We start from the raw sequence: 23,509 nt of genomic DNA, 5'->3' as shown, positions 1-23,509 counted from the left end.
ATGCTGAACAGTATGTCAATGTAGTATACAAGCACCTGAACAACTACATGCACTCAGCCATACCTAACAGAACTAAAACCTACTCTTATAGGAAACACAAACCTGTCTGGTGGACATCCTTTATCAACAGGCTTTACAACAAAAGGAAGAAACTGTCACCCAAGGGTAAAAATGAACAAATTCTAAATTGGAAAAACTCCCTTCTCAGCCTCAACAAGCAAATTAGATCACCTGTGAAAACCTCCAAAGCCAATTATGAATTGAAACTAGCCTCTGAAACAAAGGGAAACCACAAATCCTTCTTCAGTTACATAAGTAACCTTCATGGCAAAGCCCAGATCTGTTCAGAATTAGTACTTAATGGTACCACTTACACTGATCCTGTTGACTTAACCAACCTGCTAGCTGATAGGTTTAGCGCAAACTTCACCCACCGATCACCCCTAAAGGCTCAATCAGCATCCCCGATACTTGTCCCGCACCTCACATCTCTGTAGATCAAGTGTTAAGGACACTATCCAAGCCAAAGACACAGCTTTCATTGGGACCTAATAGTATCCCAGGCTGTATTCTACACCATCTCCAGCAAGAACTAGCATACCATTGAGCACCCTATTCAGCCACAGCCTAATTATATGCTTCATTCCAGCAGAGTGGAGAAGTACCATTATCATCTCCTTGCACAAAAGTGGTGCCACTACTGACCCAGGAAGCCCATTAGCTTGACAAGTCTGATCTGTAAAGCCATGGAGGATATTACTATGGATCTCATAAATATGGACATAGGCAATCTCCAAACACTTGACTCCACCCAATTCAGAATTGTCAGAGGCAGATCTTGCCTGTTGAACCTGGTTGACTTCTTTGAGACTTACACCAAAGCCCTGGATGCGGGAAAGTCAGTACATACAGCTTACCTTGACTTGGCCAAGGCCTTTGACACAATCCCCCACTCAGGCAACATCAAAAAGCTAACACAACTTGGCATAAATCCCTATCTCATCAGGTGGATGGCCAACTGGCTCACTGATAAGACCTGTCACTAGTGGTGTTCCCCAGGGATCTGTCCTGGGACCCTACTGTTTAGCATCTACTTCTCAGAGGTCCAGGGAAAAACAAAGGGCCTGTGGCTGACCGAGTCTGCAGATGACTGTAAGTTGGGTGCTGTCACTGACTCCTCAAATGATGTTAACATACTGCAAGAGGGTCTCACAGCAACAAATGATTGGTGCTAAAGTCATGGCCTTAAGGTAAATGCAAAAAATGTATTATCATACCATTCAGCAAAAACACGGCCCTTCCTGATTACCACATCAACGGCAACCCCCTAAGCACACAACCTGTGGAAAGAGACCTGGGTACTCAGGTTGACAATCTCACATTCGACCATCATGCAGCAGCTGTGGTCAGAAAAGCCTTTTACTTGGTTCATCTCATAAGTAAAGGGATCGCATCCAGAAAAAAGGAGGTTATTATCTCTCTGTGCTCCTTCTTCATTAGACCTATAATTGAGTATAATGCCCTGCTTGGTATGCACCTCTCCAACCACCTGCACGAACTGGAATGGCCACAGAAATGCTTCACAAAGAGAATCCATGGCCTCCAACATCTATCTTATGCGGACAGGCTCAAATCATTATCGCTCTACTCGGTATCGTACAGCTTGCTCAGAGGTGATCTGTGTCTCACCCACAAGGCAATATCAGACCCTGCCCTACCACAGATGCTCCATATCCATAAGTCTAACTCCTCATGCATTACACACTCAAAAGGCCTAAAATCTAATATGAAGCATCAACAAAACCTGCTAGAAAAACAGGTTTGTCTCCCAGCGGCTGCCCCATACATGCCAAACAGAGTACCTCATTGACCCTCTTCAAGTGCAGCCTTGATGAGTGGATGGGAAACCACAAATTTGTCCCAGGGGTTCCACCTTTGTCCCTCATTGACAGGGGCAACAGGTGCTCACTGAGGTTTCTTTTTTGGGGATAAACTCTTGGCTAGGCTTGTAAGAGCCCCAGGGCCATTACCCTAGTAACCTCTTATGATCCTACAAGAAGGGTTATTTATAGTGTACCAAAACCAAAACTGAAGTGAAGACTCGACTGATATAGATGAGAAAACCAAGTAAAACAAAATATCAGTCCAGGAAGACCTCAACCACTCGATATAATCCACTCAATAGTGTATTCAAAGTACCACTCAGTTTATTACCGCCAATAAATACAATTGCAACGTTTTCATCAGGAACACCTCGACTTCTTCAGATACTCCCAGATAAAATCAAAGGCATCTTAAATACTACCATCCCTAAAAGACATATATATATATATATATATATATATATATATATATATATACTTGACAATAAAAGCAAAAATCTCATACTAAAAATATACAATAGTACTTAAAAATAAACATGTTATTTTTTAACTTGTTAAATAATACAATTGTCCAGTGTGATATGTTGAATATTATTTACAAATTGCTGAAGGAAGGGTAATAAATATAATATTTATAGTTTCCCTGCCTTTAATTTGAGATAAGGTGCTATAGAAATTGCATCGTTCATGCCAGGACTCTTGTTGGCTTCAAGAAGAATTTGCCAAAACGTTTCCCTGTGTGCTAACTGTATCTCCCAGGGACCACCCCTGTTGTCACGGGCCAAAGATTCAATGACAAAAAAACACAAAAGTTGCCCCACTACAAACCAAGGAATGTCTGTAAAGTGCATTGTTGTTGTTTTGTTTTTCTATTTCATAAAAGTGTTTGTATATTCTTCTTTTAAGGTGTCTTTCAGTTTTGCCAACATAAAATGCTTGTCTGAACTGACAGACAACCAAATAAACAACCCCTGCAGTGTTACAATTAGAAAATGAAGTGGCCTTAATCCATCTATTTCTAGAGGGAAGGAACATAGTGTCAGTGTGGGAAATATATTTACACTGAGAGCAGGTACCACATCTGTATGTACCCTTACGATGGGTAAAATACATATTAGTCCTAGGCTCATATTCAAGGATGTTCTTGATGTTATTGCCCTTTCTGTGTACAGTCTTAATGGTTTTCCCTTTTAAATTGTACAAATCAGTTATATCTTGGAAAGATTCTCATTCATGTTCAACAATGTTCATAATAAGGCCAGCATTAGCACTGTATTCCGTTATAAAGGCTTTGTTGAACCTAGTAGTAGATTGTTCAAGTCCACTATGGGAGTTACATATTTCCACCGAGCCTGTACCCAAAATAGGTTTAAATTTAGTACACCTGGCCTCCTGTACTTCATTTTTTACACTAAGTATGAAATCAACAGGGTAACCCCTTTCCTGAAACATGATTGTAAGTTTATCACACTCAGTCAAAAACTGTGTATCATCGGAGGGCATACGGGATACCCGGACAAATTGACCCTTAACAATACCCCTTTTTTGAAACATAGGATGTGAACTAGAAAAATTAATGTAACTGTTAGAAAATGTAGGTTTTCTATAGATACAAGATTGAAAACCCTTTTCACCCTTACTGAGGGTCACATCCAAATAGTTAACCCTATCCGAAAATGTTTGATAGGTGAAAGTCAAAAATTCAGTGGTGGAGTTGAGGTATTCAATGAATTCCCCAATGGTACTGGTAGGGCCTGTCCAAAAAATACAGATGTCATCAAGGAATCTGGAATAAAATATCCATTTACTGCTAAATCTACTATTGATTAAAAATTTATTCTCCCATACTGATAAAATAATGTCAGCATAGGTTGGGGCACAATTGGCACCCATAGCCACACCTGTGATTTGTTTGAAATATTCCCCTGAAAAGAAAAGAAAATTGTTACACAATACCAATTCAATTAATTCAAGAAGAAGAAAAACATCTTTAGACCTAGCTTTGGAACATTCGCGAAGGGCTTCCTCCATCCAAAGTAGTCCAACATCATGGGGTATGACAGAAAAGAGATCAACCACATCAATGGTAAGGAATGTTAGATTAGGTACATTGAACTCAGGTAAAACTTTACTCAAAAACTCCCAAGAATCCTTGAGTAAATGCTGTTCCCTTCCCCACAATTTTTTTAATTTCCAATCCAAATATTTGGATAGGGGATGCGTCTTAGAACCCTGGGCTGAAACAATAGGCCTTAATGGAGGGTTCCCTGGGTCTTTGTGAATCTTAGGGACCCCAAAAATTGTGGGTACTCTAGGATTTACATTCTCTAAATAACAGTAGGTGTTGAAATCAATAACTTCCTGATCAAATAAATCTTTGATAGCCAAATCTATTTTCTTGTATGAAATATTAATTTCATTAGCAGAAACAGGTGAATATTTGGTGACATCATGTAAGATAATGTGCATCTTACTTTCATACAGCATCTTATCCATCAGTACAGTACCTCCACCCTTGTCGGGTTCCATAACCCTAACATTTTGATTATTGTATACAGAAAGGGCAATAACATCAAGAACATCCTTGAATATGAGCCTAGGACTAATATGTATTTTACCCATCGTAAGGGTACATACAGATGTGGTACCTGCTCTCAGTGTAAATATATTTCCCACAATGACACTATGTTCCTTCCCTCTAGAAATAGATGGATTAAGGCCACTACATTTTCTAATTGTAACACTGCAGGGGTTGTTTATTTGGTTGTCTGTCAGTTCTGCCAAGCATTTTATGTTGGCAAAACTGAAAGACACCTTAAAAGAAGAATATACGAACACTATTATGAAATAGAAAAACAAAACAACAACAATACACTTTACAGACATTCCTTGGTTTGTAGTGGGGCAACTTTTGTGTTTTTTGTCATTGAATCTTTGGCCCATGACAACAGGGGTGGTCCCTGGGAGATACAGTTAGCACACAGGGAAACGTTTTGGCAAATTCTTCTTGAAGCCAACAAGAGTCCTGGCATGAACGATGCCATTTCTATAGCACCTTATCTCAAATTAAAGGCAAGGAAACTATAAATATTATATTTATTACCCTTCCTTCAGCAATTTGTAAATAATATTCAACATATCACACTGGACAATTGTATTATTTAACAAGTTAAAAAATAACATGTTTATTTTTAAGTACTATTGTATATTTTTTAGTATGAGTTTTTTGTTTTTATTGTCAAGTTTATATATATATATATATATATATATATATATATATATATATATATATATATATATATATATATATGTATTTTAGGGATGGTATGCTTTTAAATTCTTAATTATTTAATTGTTTAATCACACTGATTGATAGTATTTAAGATGCCTTTGATTTTATCTGGGAGTATCTGAAGAAGTCGAGGTGTTCCTGAAGAAAACGTTGCAATTGTATTTATTGGCATTAATAAACTGAGTGGTACTTTGAATACACTATTGAGTGGATTATATCGAGTGGTTGAGGTCTTCCTGGACTGATATTTTGTTTTACATGTTATTTATAGTGTGCCTCTTTCATAACAGTGCTTGTCTAATGTATATCAGCTGTAAATTACAGCACATTTGCTTTACATAAACTACCTCCTGACCACATCTGCTACTGTAGTGTTGCATTAGTATTTTGAATATGTGAACATCTGATATGATCAGCAGGCTCAAATAATCTTTCTTACCAAAATGTTTCTTTTTTTTACGTCGTTATTTTTCTTACCAACTTATTGCTAAAGTACTACATAGGTTCATGGAGCCCTTACAAGCCTAGCCATGTTAATCCTGAGTTGTCTCAATTGTCCTTGGTTAGGTGGATGTAATTTGCAGAGCAAGTCTATGATAAATACCAACTACCCCTGTCCATGAGGGAGTTGAGTGTCACTCCCAGGGGGAATTTGCAGTCTTCCATCCATTTTTCCAGGCAGAGCTTGAATAGGGTCAGTGAGGGCTCTGCTTCACATGAATTCCAAACAGAGCAGTGGCAATCTCTGGGAGATATATCTGTCTCTTCAGCATGTTGTGTTAATGGGACAGGCAAGGTTAAGATCTCTAGAGTGAGTAACTCTTGTGCCATTTAACTTGTGTATGTGCAGCATAGCCATCAGGGCAGGATCAGAGACTGCCTTGTAGGCTAGGCACAGGTCACCTCTCAGCAGCCTATATGATGCAGAGTATAGTGACAGGGCTTTCAGTCTATCCACATAGGTCATGGTTTGGAAGCCTGTATTTTCTTAGTGAGAAACCTCTGTGGTCTCTCTAGCTTCTACAGGAGTCTGGTGAGGTACATGTAGAAGGAAGCATTGTACTCTATTAATGGCCTGATGAGGGTCATGAACAGTGGAGTTATAACACCCTTAGACCTGGATGCGATGCCCTTACTTATGAGATGTGTAATGTAGAAGGCTTTTCTTACCACTGTGGAAACTTGGTGGTCAAAGTTCAGATTGCTATCTATCAGTGTTCCCAGATCTCACACCACTGGGTTTGAACTTAGGGGGCTGCTGTCCAATATTGTAATTAGCAGGGAATTCTGCTTTGACAAATGGAATAATAATGTACTTTTTAGCATTTAGGTTTAGACCATGGCTTTGTCACCAGTCATTTGTTTATGATAGCCCCTCCTGTAATATGTTGACATCATTGGGGGACTCGATGATTGCACCTAATTTGAAGTCATCAGTAAACTTGGTAAGCCAATGGCCATCTACTTTAGCCTGGATTTCCGAGAAATAGATTCCAAACATTAAAGGGCCCAGCACAGATCCTTGTGGTATGCCATTGGTGATGGGTCTACTGGTAGAGTTGGAGTCACCAACTTTGAAGTATGTGTTCCATCAGTGACCCAATTGGCTACCCATCTAGTGATGTAAGGGTTAATCCCCAGCTGGGAAAGTTTCTCAATGATATCTGAGTGGGGGATTGTTTCAAAAGCCTGAGATATGTCAAGATAGACAGTGTGCACTGTCTTACCTTCATCCAGGGCTTTGGAGACTTTCTCAAAGAAGTTTATTAGGTTTAATAAGCATAATCTACCTTTAATAAGCCAAACTGGGTTGGATTTAGAGTTTGAAGGTTGCCTATGTCCTTGTTGATAAGGTCCATGTTGATTCTTTCCATGGCCTTGCAGATGAGGCTGGTTAGAATTATGGGTCTATAGATCCCAAGGTCAGTTGATACCCTCCCCCCTTTGGGCAACAGGATTACTGTTGGTGTTCTCCACTCTGCTGGAACAAAAACAGTTCTCAGGCTATGGTTAAAGAGAATGATCAGCGGATCCACTAGGTCCTGTTTTAAATTGTTTAATAAGCAACCTGGGATGTTATCTGGTCCCATCGAGGCCATGTTTTTGGCCTTAGAGAGCACAGATATGACCTGACCTCTACAGATACTAGGAAGAGTACTGTTGTCAGGTATGCTTTGGGGTATGGCAGATGGGGACATGGGAGTAATGTCTGCTCTAAATCCATCAGCTAGCAGGTTGTCAATTTCCTCTGGAATAGTATGAGTGGTACCAGCTACTACCAGCTTGGCACATAGCCTTTAGATTTTGGGATAGTTAAAGAATGCTTTATGATTATCCTGAGCTAGAGATGTTATTTTAGCTTCATAATTAGCTTTAGAGAACTTTACAGAATTTCTGATTTGCTTGTTTGAGCTGTGAAGGGAATTCTTCCTCTGCTGATTCAGTTCCCTCATGTTTTTAGACATTAGTTTCTTTCCTTTTGTTATATTGTTTATACTTGAGGTCCACCAGGGTGCTTATTTTTTGTAGGACCTGGTTTTAATCTGGTCAGGTACAGCTGAGTCTATACAGTTACTTAAGTGTTTATACAGGGCATTTGTGTACACCTTTGCATAGTAGTCATTGCTGTCTGTGGTAGTGGGAGGTATAAAACTTTTTGTACAGTCGCTTAGTTGGCTACAGTTTGCTTTGGGAAAGTTTTTTAGTTTTTTTTTGCTCCTGTGGTGGTAACAAGTTCAATAGTTACTTCAAATGAGACTGATTTATGGTCTGACCTTACCAGGGAGGTTATTACACAGGGTGGAGTGCTGTGACCCCCCCCCCATGTTGATGAGTACTATGTCTAGGACATTTGAGTCCCTTGTAGGGGTGCAGACTATCTGTTTCAGAGCATTTGTATTGACAAAGTCTAGGAACCTCTGGGCAAGCATGTTTGTGATGATGTATGTCACCCAGTTGATGGAAGGATAGTTGAAATCTCCCATGACTAAGGTGTTGGACAGTATGGTGAGTAACTCCAATAAGTCCAGGTAGGTGGTGTACTTTTCTTGGTTCATGGTGGGGGACCTATAGCTAGCAATGATGTGGTAGGGTATTTTGCCTAGTTAATTGGACATGGAGTAGTTCAAGAGAATCGTACAATTTGACTTGTCTCAAGGTGTACTTGGTTTTAATGAAGATGGATCCACCTCCACCTTTGGGTCCTTCATGCTCATTTCGAGGTCTAAACATGTGTAAGGCATTGTTGCCTTGCTTGGCAGGGGATGTTCTCCATATCCTTTAATCATGCCTCAGTGACTGCATAGATGTCAATACCTTCCAAGGTAAGGATTGCTTCCAGGGAGTGTAGTTTTATGTTTAGACTCCTAGCATTAAGCAACAGAACCTTGAGTTTGTCTCCAGTAGATTTTGTTACACTGGAAATTGTGTTGTTTTGACATTGCCTAAAAAAGGCACTATGGGGGAGTCAAGTACCTTTGCCAGTATCCAACACCCTAGATGAGACAGCTGCAGGCCATCTCTGGCAAAGCAACATTGCCTGTCGATCATGTCTTCCCAGGCTGACAGATACTGGCTCCCCTGGACTGACACCACAAGCTAAGTCAATTGTTGAAGTTGATCATTTTTTGTTTATATTGTGGCATCATCCTGGATGACTGTAAAATGCTGTTTATGGCAAGGATCATACCTGCCTGAGCCACATAATCTGAGAGTTTAGTCATGTCTCTCTTCATGTAGCCCAAAGAGGTATATCTCAAGTCATTCATCCCAACATGGACTGTGACAGAGTCATAAAGGTACTTGTTGCTGAGTGACTTGAATGTATGTGTGATTTCATGGATCTTGGCATCTGATAGGCAGCTAACCATGACCTTCTCCTTGTCCATCCCCTGGTGACGGGGATATCTGTGTATTTCACTATGAAGTCAGCTATAAGTAGGACATTAGGTTTTAAGGTGTTTTGTCTTAGTGGTATATTTACTGAGACACTGGTGTATGCATTATTATGTGTAATGTTTTTTATTTGCATATCAGTGTGTGCAAGTGGTTGAAATTTGAGAGGTTTATGATCTTTTGGTAGGCTTCTAGTGAGTACTTCCATGTATGTGTGTTTATTTGTTGTGACTTCATTTTGTGTGAGAGGTGAAGTGTGTGTGCTGACAACCTGTTTGCTGTCCAGTCTGTTGTTACGTGTAATTACATCTCCCACATTGGGTAGTTGTTTGTTTTAGGAGTAAATGGATGTCAGTATTTATGAGGCAATTACTACATTGCCTCAGGATGCCCATGTCAATCAGACAGGCTGGTAAAATGATGGGAAACTCCCCATCCATTATAGCAGGATTTTACCATATATACTATTATTAAAGGGAGTGGGCTAATTTGACATGTTTTTGTGCAAGGACTAACAAAGGTGCTTGTTCTATTGAAGGCTATGGATGATAAGTGTGGTAACACTGCTCAGTGTATGCGCACTGCAATAGGGAAGCTTGGAAGGGTTCAACTGATAGATGCCTATGGAAAAACTGAGTTTCAAGGCATTTTCATCTATACAGGGCACCACTAACCTCTGTTGTATGGTATGCTGCAAGGCTTAAATTCAGACAAAATTAAAACACTTTTAAGCTACTCTACCAACAGGAAAGCACACAATGAACCTTCCTCCAGCAATCCCCAGCTCAAACAAGGCTGGATCCACACTTATCTATCACAAGAGTACAGGGGAGCCATTTTTAAAGAAAGATGGCTGTTTTAGTGCTAATGTGTATCAATAGCAGGCTAGATTCAGCAGGTCTGAATCTAGTCTATGTTATTTAGGTAACAAAACAGTGCAAATCAAGTGCAGCGAATGGAGCAAATGTAGACTAGCTCTGATTAATTGAGCTCAAAGCCGCACAAATGTGACACTAAAATACAGGTGAAATTAAACACTTTTAAGCAAATCTACCAAATAGGAAAGCACACAATGAGCCTTCCTCCAGCAAGTCCCAGCTCAAACAAGGCTGGATCCACACTATTATGCCACAAGTGTGCAGGGAAGCCCTTCTTAATGTGGGATGGCTGGTTTACTGCTCAGCTGTATCAATAATAGGCTAGATTAGGCAGGTCTGAATGTAGTCTATGCTATCAGTTATCAGAACAGTGCAAATCAAGTGCAGAGAAGTGTAAAAAATACTCATAGTCCTTTTGTGCATTTCCTGGCTCAGACAGATGAGGTAAATATCTACTGCTACCAGATGAACAATCCCAGCCCTCTGAATGCAAGAGTACAGTAAACGAGTGTCCAGAGTAAAATGTTACCACAAACAAACTTAAACAGTACAAAATGCTACCACAAATAAATTTAAAGCTATAGTTACAGCAGTGTACTTAAAACAGCTTATAAAAGTGTGATTATTCAATATAAGTACTTTGCTTTGAATAAATTAGCCAAGAGCAACTCAATTGTATAGAATTTATAAAGGCACTAAAATAAACAAGATAAGCTGATTAATAAGCCCTCCAGCTAACAAAACTACATTCAGAAATATCAAGTGTTTTCCCAACCTAAATAGATCAGGCTACCTGCCAGTGCACTAGATGAAAATTCACTGACATCTTTTGATGTTTGCTAGGGTGTAAAATACTTCCTCTCTCTAATTTTCTTCTCTCTAACAACTGTTTGCCATTCATCACTCTACTATCAATCCCCCTCACCTAGTCTCCCCTATACTCCTAACACTCATACTATCTCTTATCCACATTTAATCTCAGCATCTCTTTTCCCTATTTCACCATTTGACATCTTCAAAGTTCCTACTTGTTCAAACCCAACTCTCTCCTCTGGTCAGAAACCTAGATTTTCTACTACCCTGAACTTACTCTCTTCTCTTCTCACTTTCTTCCATGCTTTTCTTTTGGATGGAGACATCCACCCCAACCCAGGGCCTCCCACCACTTCCTTGCACAATATCACTACTCATACGCTTCCCCCTCACTTATCCCTTCCTACCAGTAATTCCCCTTCCAAATCTCTAACACTCTTCTCTCTAAATATTCAAAGTATTGTAAATAAAGTAATAGGCCTGCACAGAAATCCTACCTCTAGATTATAGCATCTTTCGCTCAGATCAAACCAATAAATGGGGAGTAGGGCTTAGGATTTCTTAGCTAAACTTACACCTGAACTTTGGTCTTCCGAAGTCATTTTTCTTATCTTCGATGTCCAGGATTTATTTACAAGTATACCCAAAGAGGAAGGCCTAAACTATTTTGAGTAAATTTTATATTCTAGCTCTACACTCAGCGATGACAAGGTGAAACTCATTTGTGAAATGATGGCCCTTATTTTAGAACATAATTACATCTTTTTTGAAGGGCAGTACTATCAGCAAGTATCAGGGGTAGCTATGGGTGCAGCCTGTGCCCCAGTATATGCTAACCTTGTCATGTTGGGGTGGGAGCTTGAACATGTTTTCAAGAGTAATTTTATCTCTGATATCTTTTTGAACAATAGATTCCTGGATGACATTTTTATTTTATGGAAGGGGAGCATGGACAATATATTTCCATTCATTGAATACTTGAGCAATACTACCCATTTCTTCAAACTGACCTATCATTGTGACCCTACTGAGATTAGTTACTTGGACACCTTGATTATCAAGGATACTGATGGTTTCAGGTCCAAAGTATTTTGCAAACACACATTTTGCAATTCCTACCTTCATTTTAACAGTCAACATACTTTTTTCAGAAAAAAAAGGTATCATTAAAGGTCAGGCTATCAGAATAGCCAGAATGACTTCACATAAGAAAGATCTGAGGAGAGAATTGGACATTTTACAAACAATGTTCGAAGAGCGAGGTTATCCTATTGGTCTGATTAAAGAAATATTGCAGACGATTTTTGATGGTTGGGGGGAGAAATATATACCTTTATTAGGTAAGAAACTTGAAGCAGTTGATAATACAGACCCTTTAGACATTGGAAAGGGTAGGACAGGTTATTTCATAGAAACATGTTTGATACAATATAGTTCCCATTACAAAGGGATTCAGAATATTGTAAACAAGAACTGGAACATTTTTAGAGCAAATTATGACATTTACAACTTGTTGGGTGAAAAACATTTTTTTTTCTACCAACGTTGGTAGAAATAATAAAAGGATTTAGAGGTTTATCCAGCTATTTTTTCTATTGACAATGGAAATCAGGGAACTAAAGGGGGTTCCAAGATGGTCGTCGTCTAGAGTACACCTAGTTCACAGAGCTCCTCACAACTTTGGTAATACCGGCAATTTTAAATGCGGTGAGCCTGTTTATTTCGCAAGATATTCATAAAGTTACTTTCAAGGAATCAGCTTAAATTCTTTTGAACTATTTTCTGACTAAAAGTTACTTCAAAATTTAAGTAATTAATGTGATAACTCTTGGGGCCTTTGGATCAGTAGCCTCGTGCTCATTAGCAACACTGAAGATATTCATTTTCCCACTTCCAGAGACATTTCAAAGATATGGCCGGTAATTCTGACAATATGGAAACTCAAGCTACTAAGGCTAAATTTTCTGCATCTTTTTCTCCTGTCAAAGACAGTAGCTCCAAAAGGTTAAGAACAAATAAACAGTTAACTGAAACAACTAAAATAAATCCTAAAGAAAAAATTGACTCTAATTTTCATCTTGATGAGTTAAAAGCGGTTCTTCAACCTATACAGAATTCTATTCAAGACTTCTCAGAACAATTATCAGATTTTGGTAAATCTCTCTCTTCGATTACAAAAAGAATAGACTCACTGGAAAATACTCAACAAACAAATGAAATAGCCATAGATCTAATCAATAAAGAATTGCGCGCCAAAGATGTGGTTATTGCGGACATGCAAACTAAATTATTAGATCTAGAGGCGAGAAGCCGCCGTAATAATATAATCATAAGAGGTTTACCTGAAAGTTATGAGCATCAAACTCTTCTGACTATCACAAAACAAATATTCTTGGCTTTATTACAAAATTATAGTATTCCAGATACTCTCATAGTGGAGAGAGCACATAGAGCACTTAAATCCCGTCAAGATGCGACAACCCCGAGAATAGTATACACAAAGTTGCTGAATTTTCAAGATACCCAAAAGATTCTGATGGCAGCAAAGAGTCAAAAATTCCTTACCTGGAATAAACATAAACTTACATTCTCACAAGACTTACCCCCTCAAATAAAATTAAACAGGCAAAAGCTTTTCCCATTTTGCACAGACTTGATCAAGAAAGGCATAAAATTTCATATGCAATACCCCAACACGCTGTCATTCATTTACAAAGAGAAAAAATACCCAACAAACAATGCTCAGGAAGCGAAAGATATATTTTTTAATATATTCAAGACTTTGCCTGATAATGTTTTACCTAATAAATAGGTTTATGTTAAATGTTTGGTTAACATATCTAGTGAATAGTAACTCACAATGTAAATTTCAGTTAGTTGGAACCTTTTGTAATAAGTTATAATTATTCAATGTTAACCTTAACAAAACAAATCACATATATCCTCATATTTTTCCACCTGAAGTTTATTGAGAAAGATTTACTTGTTCAAACATTGTGAATGGACCACAAGATTTTTTTTTCCCTTGTTCGCGTATGGGAACTATAAATCCAAATGGATGAAGCGATGGGGCTCTTTTTTCGGTGAACTCCAGATATCTCCTTTCGTCAGCAGGTCTGCGAATTTCGACTGAGGGCATTTGAAAGAGAGATGGAAAAATGTCCTTTGTTCCGAATGAAGTCTAGATGCGAAGATCATCAGCGGAATCTAGGTGAGTCCATGCAATGTTTGGAACAATTGCTTTCAAGCAACTGCGAAGGTGAGATCCTAAGTTGTTCATATGTGTGGTCCTGAAGTTAGTTTGTCTAACTAGATTACTCAACCAGGCTTGAATAACGCTAATACGTTGTTATACTCTAACCCGATGTGATGCGTTTTCGATGTTATGGCAAGTTGGGTCAGTTTTTTTTCTGCAATAAACACAGTACTAATTTTGTAACTGTATGGCAGTCTCATTTTAATTGCAAAATACCATAAGACACTGACCAGGAGGGAAGAAGTACTGATGCTCTGGGTTTCCACAATGCACAATGCATAATCTCCTCTCAACCAGCCGAGAAATACTAATAAGAATTTTTCTAAAAAATGTCCGAACAAATGATATGAACCAGAGATACAAATGAGACATTTATTAAATGGTAGCTGTGAGATAATATGGTAATAAAAGGCTTATATAAGCTGTCTAGCAGACCTGTGTATAAATTTAGGGCTGGCAGAAGTAAAGATGTAAACTGTGATGGGAAGAGGGAAGAATAAAGTTCTAGACTGCGTAGGTCACAACAGGTCACCTATGTGGTGGCAGTACTGCATTGAGGGAAAAACAACAAACCAGCATTTCAGTGGTGTTGCCCTTTGCAATATGAGTTGTCACTTGTGTGAAACAAACCCCACTCCACACACTTTTAGTAAGTAACTTTTGCTGAACAGCCTTATTCTTGTATATAATAAACATGTTTTACTTTCTAGGTGTAAAAGGATAAATTAAGCTAATAGTTACGCTAAACAGTTGCATATATGTAGATCTACAATATAATACTGGAGTTTAACCTAAACATAAGGTTTCAGGTCTATCTGATATAAAAAATCGAACCACTAAGAGGTCTTGAAAATTGAAATAGAATTTCAGAATGTCTAATATGACATTTTATATAGCTTTATAGACCAGAGAACTATACCCAAATAAGGTTGGTTTGTGTTGTACAAACTTGGCAATGCTAACCAGATGGAAAAAGCAGTCTGAGTACGAAATAATATTATTAGAATATGGTTTATTACTGACCTATGTAAATTGACTAAAATAAACATCTATAGTAAATTTGTGTCAGTAACTTTTAAAATTGCTTACGTATTTTAATATTTATGCACAAAAAGGTTTAGAAATGTTTTAATACTGTGTTACTTATTAAGATATACTGTTATCTTTACTTTTTTCTTTTACAGTTTTGTTCTTATAAATATTGACTTGCAGAGTTTGAATTTATTATAATAAATATTAAGTAATGTAGCATTTTAATTATTTTTAATAGAATTCTGTATGTCGTTTTATTGTAACACTAGCAAAATAATAGGCCCTGTGAAGGGTTACCCTGAAATCGAATGTTACACTATAGGATATTTCTACTGCTGTTATCATGTTTTCACTAGTTACATTTACAACAGGTGAAGCTTTAAAAAAGTTTAACAGTGGTAAATAAGTTTACTTGGTCATTAACAGGCATTCATTTGATATAGATATACATAATTATATAATTAACTCAATATAAATCTTCTCTTTTTATTTGTTTTTCATTTGGAGCTGTGAACAGGATGTTATGGAGTCTCTAGTTCGTTCGACATCTTGTTTCTTTAATATTATGTATATATGTATATATGTATTTAATTTAGGGTTTGTCCTTTTTAGGACAACATGTAAGGTAATTCCTACTTTCACTAACATTCTTCTAAATGTAAACACTTACCCTTTACTTGGAAATATACATACTCCCTGTATTGTTAGGGGCAGGTGGATAGGTACCGGGGTGGGTATAAGGGAGTGGTACAGTTCCTTAAAGAAAACTCTATTGAAAATGTTTATTTTGCAAAACACTAGATATACAGAAAACATAATATTAAACACCCACTATATCACTAATATATTAAGGCTTTATTTCTCTTTACAAAGATTCTTAATAGCATATGGTGAAGCCCTTACATATTGATTCATGGAATGTCAGGGGGCTAAAAAAATAAAGGCAAAAAAGCATTATTATTTAATTTGCTATATAATTCTAAAGCTAATGTATGTTTCTTACAAGAAACTCATTTAACTAGAGAAGATTGGCTCAAAGATACAAAAAAGAAATGGATTAACAAAATAATTGCGGCTGGCAATAGCTCTAACTCAAAGGTGGTGGCTATATTAGTGAAACAGAATTTTCAAGGTAATATTGTCGATGAGAAATACGACTCTGAGGGGAGATGGTGTTATTTTACTGCCAACATTCACAACATAGATAAACCTTGTCTAATTCTTAATCTTTACAGTCCCTGTAATAATCAACATTTATTTATTTTACAGATTTATAACATTCTTGCTGCTTTTAAAGATCACTACATTATTGTGGGTGGGGATTGGAATTCTGTTATTAATCCTGATTTAGATCGATCTAGTAAATCACTTTCTTACAATTATCAAGCTTCACTAGCCCTGGAAAACTTGATGTCAGATCTAGAACTTATTGATCCTCTCTCCTCTACTGGTTATTCAGATAGTAAAGATATTTACACGTATTATTCGAGGTGCTACAATGCATGGTCAAGGTTAGACTTTTTTCTCATTTCAGACTCTCTTTCACATTTGTTAATTAATTTTTCTTTAGAGCCCAGATTTTTTTCTGATCATTCAAGGATCTCTCTTGTACTCAACATAGATTCAAATTCGTCACGCACACACAGGGTAAATAAATGGACATTAAACAATAATTTACTTAAAAATGAGGAAATACAAAAATTATGCAAGGTAATAATAACTGAAATGTATAATAATCTTGATTCTATAAACATTCCCTATGATGTCCAATGGGCCGCATGTAAGGCAAGTCTGAGAGGTATGTTTATAAACAAAGCTTCATATCTTAAGAAACTTTATAATAAAAAAGAATTGTATTTAAAAGGAAAAATTCAATCTCTTGAAGACATACATAAATTGAACCTCAGTTCCTCATGTTATGAGCAAATTAGGGAATTCCAAAAAGAATTATTACTGCTACATCATAATAATCTTTCTATACTAGAACAAAGAATGATGGCTACTTACTCTGAATGGGCCCAAGTCCCTTCAAAAACACTTGCGAGAATAATTAAAAACAATCGAATTATACCTAGAGTAACGCCTATACAATATGAGAAGAGAATATACAGCACGGACAATGAGATCATTTAACTATTTACCTCTTTATATTCAGATGTGTATTCCAAAAAATCGAATGTAATCAATAATCAGGACATAGAGAGCTATTTGTCTAATATTAAGTTTCCTAGACTAAATGAAGAACAACAAAACATACTTATAGCACCAATAAAGATCCAAGAAATCATAGATTCTATAGATAGGCTAAAAGCTGGAAAATCCCCTGGTCCAGACGGCTTTACATCTGAATTTTTTAAAACTTTCAAACAGGAAGTAGCACCTTTTCTTTTCAAAGTTTATAAGTACATAATGATCAATGGTATAACAGATTTATACTGGAATACTTCAAAAACAATTCTAATCCTAAAAAACAATAAAGAAAAATCAGATCCGCATAATTATAGGCCAATCTCATTTATAAACATAGATCTAAAAATTCTAGCTTCAATACTGGCTAATAGATTAAAAAAAAATCCTACCATTGATAATTTCACCTGACCAAGCTGGTTTCATATCTCATAGACATACTTGGGACAATACTTTGACACTAGATACATTAATTCATCTTACTAAAGTAGACAGTAATCCTCTTTATGCATTGATTCTTGATGCATCAAGGGCCTTTGACAGAGTTAATTGGGATTTTCTTTTTAGTACTATGGATCATTTTAATATTCCTATCGCTTATATAGAATTTATTAAAATCTTATATAAAGATTCTACTACTCTTCTACATATTAATGGGAAGACTTCTAATCCTATTAAAATCATCAATGGCACGAAACAAGGATGCCCTCTATCACCTTTTCTTTTCAACATATATATAGAACCACTCTTATTAAGTATAGCAAAAATTCTTTTCATAGAATTCCCAGACTTGTGAACACCAATCTTCTTTTATCAGCCTTTATGACGACTTAATGCTTTACTTTCAAACTCCTACTATGGACCTTCCCAAGTTAATTGGTTCTATTAATAAATTTGCACAAGTTTCGGGATATCAGATTAATTTAAAAAAAACTCATGTCTTTCCCATTAATCCTCAAGCTCACAAGATATATCTATTCCCCGAATCCCTTTTCAAATAACTAGTGCAATTAAATATTTAGGAATTCATTTTATTCATAATGGTCTCTCAACATTTCAAAATAATTTAGCTAAAACATGGTCATCAATTTCTCTTGATTTACAAATGGGAAATTCTAAATTTTACTCTCTTATCCAAGTCTGCGATAATTAAAATGAATGTTCTCCCTAAACTCCTTTTTCAATTTAACTCCACAGATCAAATAATTCCTAACACTTTTTTCAAAATACACATGGAACTGGCTAAATTTATTTGGTATCCAAAATCAGTGAGAATTTCATATTCTAAGTTACTGCTCCCTAAAAATAAAGGAGGCTTAAGCTTACCAAACTTTCATCTTTACTACTTAATTATTGAAGCTAATAAACTTCTATCCATCACTAATATGAATTTTACTGATTTCAAGAATCTTCCTAATTGGATTAAGCTCTGGTACCAGCATATTTTAGCTAAAAAAGTTAACCCTATAACTCTTCCATTTCTACCTATGAATATTATGCATACTCTTAAAATTTCTAAATTTTTAAAACAGAAGGTTAAATGTTTTCAGGATATATTAAAACTTGTCAACTTAGATAGCACTTTCCAACTAATACAACCAGTGCATCTAAATCCAAACATTAAATTGAATAATAACATGATCAACCTCTCAGACTTCCCTTTAATAAAAAAACCTTAATATATGGGATATTTTGAAACATAAAGATCAAACATTAACTGATTTATGTAATATTCTTGAGGTTAAAGGTAGATATATCACCATTCTCCGTCAGCTAAGAGATCTTATCATTCCCAAATTTGCCCACATTAAAACAGAAAATCAGGATTTCATTAATTTAGATATATTGATTCAAACTTTATTGCTTCCAGAGAAAATGCTGTCTAAGACATATAATCTATTAATGGATATAATTCATAATAAAGATTGTCTTTTTTCCAATTACTGGGATAAACATGACTCTCAATTAACTACAAAACAGAAAATTTCTGCTGTCAAAATGACTCTAGAATTCTCACCCTTTAAGAAACTTTACTATACCCAACTAATGATAAATAATAATGCATACTGCACCCCTGATAAACTTAATAAATTTAATCCCTGCAAATCTGCTTCTTGCCCATGTTGTTCATTTCCAAATGCTGACCTTATGCATATTATATGGTCTTGCTGTTATTCACATACATTGTGGACTTCATTGAAAGTTCGTTTGCAAAAAATGGGATACCACAAATCTACCCTTTCTTGGGAACTAGCAGTCCTTCATATTCATACAATACCTCTTTCTAGGTTAGATTTACATGTATTGATATATATTTGTTTACTCATAAAATTCTATATTACTAAAAACTGGCTTGACCGTACCAAACTAAATTGGGAGAACTTTCAATCTTTGGCTTATTCTTATATTGCTGCACAGAAAACATTAGTAAAAAGTCCTAAAAAATTGGCCCTCACCAATAAAGTGTTGGAAAAAGTTGTGCTCATTATCAACTGTATGTAACCATCTGGGCTAGACTTGATTGTTTTTGATAATAACACCTATGATAGATAGTGTTTTGCATTTCAGTTAACTGTGTATTGTTGTAAATATTGTATATAGTTAAACTGTTTTTTTATTTACATAAAATAATTTACATGCTCTTAATTAATCTATCAATGCACAATCATATTGTAATGTCTATTTTTCTTGTTATGTCTGTCATGTTACATTATTTGAGTATCAATAAAAAGTTTTTTGAAAAAAAAAATAAAAAAGTCAGGGAACTAAAGCATGTGGCCATTGTGGCCAATGCAAGTTTATATCACATGCATCTTCTGTTGTGCTTGATAATTATTCTAGAACTGAAGTTTTCTTTAGGAAAGGGAGCGGTGCTACCAAAAGAATAGTATATGTTGCTAAGTGCCTGAGTTGTACCTGTTTTTATATTAGCAAAACTGAGAGGGCATTAAGGTTAAGAATCTATGAACACATATATGATATTAGAACTAAAAAGGAAACCAATGCCCTCTTTAGGCACAGCAAGGTATGTGACAAACATTCCGGGTACAGTTTTGGCATTATTGATGAAATTATTTATGATCCCGGGGGGGGGGGGGTTGCAAAAATAAAGGGCCAGATTCATGAAGGCATGCACAGAGTCTAAGAGTAGAGTAAGACTCCAGACAGCCAATATGTCTGCCGAGCGATTCAGGAACAGACGGCAGGGGTGTGCATGAGAGCTCCTAAAACTACTCTTGCACGGACAGTGTTATGTTATGCAAATTACCTCATTTGCTGCTGAAAGCTATGCAAATGAGGTAAATTTGCGATTCAGGAAACACTAAGCTGTCCGAGTAAGAGTAGAGTTACTTGCAGAAATGTGCTCCGTTAGTAACGGAGTACCGTTCTGCAAATAGCAAAAAAACGGAGCTCCAAATAAAGGATGCATCCAGTTGAGGAAGCATGCCAATGGCCAAATATAAGGCCATTGGCATTTTTATCTGTTGCAAAATAATAAAAATATTTATATTTTTCCCCGATCTCCGATGTTTAAGCATAGTGCAGCACCGCGCAAATGTTCGGTGCTCTAAAAAAACAGAAAATAAAAACAAAAAAGCCAAAAATATGTATTTTATTAAAAATATTTTTCTGCCATGCAGGTGAATGGCAGGCTGAAGAAAACATGGCTACAGAGTAGTGGTTGCTAAGGGGGAAAGCTCAGTTTGAGAGATGTAACCAAGCATTAGTAGGCAATCCTATGCAAATGAGGATAAGGATAGTGAATCCCAAATTTCCCTGCCATGTTAACCATGTCCCTAGAGTGTAAGTGTAGGATTAGGGGAGTAGTAGAGTAGAAAATAGGTGACATCATGAGGGGGTATGTACCAAAGACTGTAAGCTTATTGGAGCAGAGTGGCATGCGTTTGCTGTGAGTTACTCAGGACTGGAAGAGGCGTGTCTACAGTTGTCTTAACTGAAACCCAGAAACCGAAGGTGTACGCCATGGATATCACTAAAGTTTCTTGCAAAGATGCTTGCACTGTGTGCGCACGTGTGCATGCCTGTAAACCCGTCTAAGCCTGTGTGCATGTGTGTGCACCTGTGTAAGCCTGTGTAAGGCTGTCTAAGCCTGTGTGCGCAGATGTGCACCTGCCTAAGCCTGTGTGCACTCGTGTGCGCGTGTTTGCGCTTGTTTGTGCGTTGCTGCCCCCTGTGGAAACAGAAAGGGAAAAGGAAGGAAAAGAAGTAGTAGGAAGTTAACCAAGGAGAACTAGCAGAGCTGCCAGGTGAAATCAATCAGAATCAGCCAATTACACAAGCAGTACACTAGCCCAGCACCTAAAACTCTGCAAACAACATTCCCCTATGTTTTTCTCAGAAACACTGCAACACTGCAGTATACAAAGAGAAGTGAAAACTTAAAAAGCTTAACTGAGACAAAAACATGTTAGGAGCTGCCATTGCTATTATAAGGCAACATGTGCAAGATGCTGAGGGTGGTGCCATTACGAATGCTGCTGAGCATCCCACAGTGAGGAGACGGAGAAGAGTGTACAGACCCAGGGTAACCTACCAGGGGCTACATGAGCTGGAGATAGTGGAGTGCTATAGAGTGGACAGAGACCTCCTGCAACAAATTGTTGAGGTGTGCAGGTCACGCCTCACACACAGAACCAACAGAGGGGAACCCATCCCAGTGGAAACCAAGGTATGTGTTGACCTAAGAATACTAGCAACAGGTACCTTCCAGAGACCAATTGGTGATATGATGGGGATTTTACAGGCATCAGCATCCAGGGTACTGCACCAGTTCCTGAATGCCATGTCAGCACATATCGGTGATCATGTATATTTCCATAATTCTCGTGAGGTATTGGCAAGCAATATGCGTCTCTTCCAGCAAATAGCAGAATACCCTGAGGTAGTGGGTGCAATTGACTGCATGCACATACACATCAGAGCACCAGCCGGTGAGCGGGGTAGGGCCTACATCAACTGCAAGGTCTTCCACTCCATCAACTGCCAGGTCGTGTGCAATGCCCAGGGCATAATACTGAATGTGTGTGCTGGCTGCCCTGGAAGCTACCATGATTCCCATACCTGGCATCTGATGCAGCTGTACCAGACATTTGCCAATGGGGGCATCCCTGACGGTCACCTAGTGGGGGATGCTGGATACGCACTGGAGACATGGCTGATGACACCCATCAGAAATGCACACACACCCGAACAAGAACTCCATAATGCAGCACACGCACAAACACGAAATGTAATCGAGCATGTGTTCGGGATGCTCAAGTCATGGTTCCGGTGCCTGGACACATCTGGTGGAACCTTGCAGTACTCACCAACTACATGTACCCAAATTGTCATGGTATGTGCCATGCTACACAATATGATCCTGTGAAAACAGCTGCAGCAGGAACAGCATGGGGCAGGGCCAAACAGCCCCCCACCATTGCCAAGGCCTGCACAGGCACAGCGTGACTCAGAGGAGGAACAACCTGAGCCTGCCCCAGTAGGCAGAAGGAGGCCTGCCCAGTATGCCTTGACCTTGGCAAAGAGGCAACACATAGCACATACACTGGCTCAGTAGGAACCCTGGAAATGATACCTCTCTCTGACTCACACATAAAATAAAAGGGTTGCCTAACTTGACACTACCTGTTGACACACATGTATAGGGAGTGTACTATGTGCATCCAACATTAGCAGCCCTGCTGCACCATCTGAGGCATGATTGCCGTGTTTTAAGCAATATAAAGCAGTGCTAGGCAGCCTTTACCACTAATTAGTATATGTAAACAAAATTTCCTGGGCAAACTAACGCAACATTGGGCAACGTTGAGCAGTGGGCAAGGTCGTGCAAAGTCGGGCAAAGTTGAGCAAAGTCAGGTAAACATGCTCATATCTGCTTACTGTTCCTTAAGCAGTCTGGTCTGCTCAGCATGAAAATAAAAAGCAGTGACAGGGCTCGAACCCAAGATACTGTGCACTATAATCACAGTACTGAACCACTAAGCCATGACAGCATTTCACTGGCACAGACACAGCAGGACAATTGTATACTAATGCAAACACAAAGAAATGCTTAAGCATACCCCTAAAGAGGCACATGGGTAACCTCCCCCACAGGCCTATGCAGACAGAGAACAGCAGGCCAGGCGGTGTGATGTGGGTTGGGTAGGCTATGAAGTTGCAATCTAATATATGTGACAGTGGACGCCAAGATCTGTAGTACAGTAGTATGCCTCAAGCTAGTATGATAGGCAACAGTACAGACTGAAATGGA

This window comes from Protopterus annectens, chromosome 2.part2 (assembly GCF_019279795.1).
Source record: "Protopterus annectens isolate FY-2018-M chromosome 2.part2, PAN1.0, whole genome shotgun sequence".
NCBI classification, from domain to species: Eukaryota; Metazoa; Chordata; order Ceratodontiformes; family Protopteridae; genus Protopterus; species Protopterus annectens.
This window is presented reverse-complemented; position numbering follows the sequence as displayed.